This window comes from Anomaloglossus baeobatrachus, unplaced genomic scaffold (assembly GCF_048569485.1).
Source record: "Anomaloglossus baeobatrachus isolate aAnoBae1 unplaced genomic scaffold, aAnoBae1.hap1 Scaffold_336, whole genome shotgun sequence".
NCBI classification, from domain to species: Eukaryota; Metazoa; Chordata; class Amphibia; order Anura; family Aromobatidae; genus Anomaloglossus; species Anomaloglossus baeobatrachus.
Window position 1 is genome coordinate 267,861 of NW_027442736.1, and position 2,441 is coordinate 270,301.

Here is a 2,441-nt window from a genome sequence, read left to right on the forward strand (position 1 = left end):
ACACTTTAAAACCTGTGATTCCTGCAAAGTAATGGCAATTAGAGACGAAATTTGACTGCCAGGAAAAAAAAAAAATTCGTAGTTCCGTTGGTTATGGAAGCTAAAACATCCCGTCATTCGGCAACAAAGCCAAGAAATTCATGTATTGCAGTTGGATAGGGTATTATTTCAACACCAAGAAGAGACTGGTTTCACTGGGGATTGAACCCAAGACCTTCTGCGTGTTAAGCAGACGTGATAACCACTACACTATGAAACCTGTGAAATCCTGCAAAGCAATGGCAATTGGAGACGAGTTTTGACCGCCAGGGGAAAAAAAAAAAAATTCCAAGTTCTGTTGGTGATGGAAGACAAAACATCCTGTTATTCGGCAACAAAGCCAAGAAATTCATATATTGTAGTTGGATAGGGTATTATTTCAACACCAAGAAGAGATTGGTTTCACTGGGGATTGAACCCAGGACCTTCTGCGTGTTAAGCAGACGTGATGACCACTACACTATGAAACCTGATGAAAAGTTACTGTGTATTGGCTAGCAGAGCAGAATTGTGACTGACGGGGCCTTTTTATTGCTGAAGGAAAGTATTTTTGGTAACGAAACATTTACAATTTTTATTACATATTTTACCAGTTTCATTCCTACAAAGGTATATTGCTTAAATTGAAGTTTACATTGAATGTGTTACTTTTTTCTACACAGTTTAGTCGTTTGCTTTTGTATTTATGGGAACTATATATTTTTAAACAAACAGGATTTTTATAATATGGGATTATGTTTTCTGCTAAAATGGACAATAAAAAGAAACCCAAAATAGTAGTTCTCTTTGTGATGGAAGCCAAAATGTATTGTTATTTGGCAACGAAACCAAGAATTTTATATATTACAGGTTGATAGCAAATTACTTCAACAGCGAAAACAGATTGGTGTCACTGGGGATTGAACCCAGGACCTTCTGCGTGTGAAGCAGAGAAGCAACAGCATGTGTGATAGGATGTCCATGTCACATGTCCCTGCATTATAAAAACGGACATTTTCCTCCAGCATGCCATTATCTGCCTTCTGCGTCCTTGGTGTCAGACATCACTGGCGCAGCTCCTATCGCCGATACAGCTGTTTACGCTCCATACACAGCGCTGGACAGCATAGGGATAGCACTTTCTATCAGTCCTTTTAAGGGCTCATACCGGCAGGGTCAGAGCCATAGGTGACAGGTCCTGAAAACAGAGTTTAACAGCTACACAAGATGACAGCGTCTATATAGCTAAGGCCAGGGATTTCCTCGCTGCATTTCTCCATTAGGAGGGATAGAAAGGCAGGCTTTCTTTCCTCTACCCAGAGACCCACAACCCTGCCACTGTACCCTCCTGCCCTTTGCACACTCCAACTCATTGTTACTAAGCCATTATACTAGCAAACACTGAGTGAACTTAGTGGCATCCTAAACATGGCTATTGGACTTCTGTATAGTCCCAGTAGTGCACAGATATTTGCAGCACCTCTGCCTGCATTGCACACTCAAACTCATTGTTACTAAGCCATTATACTAGCAAACACTGAGTGAACCTAGTGGCATCCTAAACGTGGCTATTGGACTTCTGTATAGTCCCAGTAGTGCACACATATTTTCAGCACCTCTGCCTGCATTGCACACTCAAACTCATTGTTACTAAGCCATTATACTAGCAAACACTGAGTGAACCTAGTGGCATCCTAAACGTGGCTATTGGACTTCTGTATAGTCCCACTAGTGCAAAGATATTTGCAGCACGTCTGCCTGCATTGCACACTCAAACGCATTGTTACTAAGCTATTATACTAGCAAACACTGAGTGAACTTAGTGGCATCCTAAACGTGGCTATTGGACTTCTGTATAGTCCCAGTAGTGCACAGATATTTGCAGCACCTCTGCCTGCATTGCACACTCAAACTCATTGTTACTAAGCCATTATACTAGCAAACACTGAGTGAACCTAGTGGCATCCTAAACGTGGCTATTGGACTTCTGTATAGTCCCACTAGTGCACAGATATTTGCAGCACGTCTGCCTGCATTGCACACTCAAACTCATTGTTACTAAGCCATTATACTAGCAAACACTGAGTGAACCTAGTGGCATCCTAAACGTGGCTATTGGACTTCTGTATAGTCCCACTAGTGCAAAGATATTTGTAGCACGTCTGCCTGCATTGCACACTCAAACTCATTGTTACTAAGCCATTATACTAGCAAACACTGAGTGAACCTAGTGGCATCCTAAACGTGGCTATTGGACTTCTGTATAGTCCCACTAGTGCAAAGATATTTGCAGCACGTCTGCCTGCATTGCACACTCAAACTCATTGTTACTAAGCCATTATACTAGCAAACACTGAGTGAACCTAGTGGCATCCTAAACGTGGCTTTTGGACTTCTGTATAGTCCCACTAGTGCAAAGATAT

At 41.7% G+C, this 2,441-nt stretch overlaps 1 non-coding gene across 1 annotated transcript; it reads right to left on the bottom strand.

Annotated features, from left to right (window-relative positions):
- Positions 1 to 436: 436 nt before the first annotated feature.
- TRNAV-AAC (transfer RNA valine (anticodon AAC)) lies at positions 437 to 509 on the bottom strand. The gene has a single exon. It is a non-coding gene; the product is annotated as a tRNA-Val (tRNA).
- Positions 510 to 2,441: the final 1,932 nt, after the last annotated feature.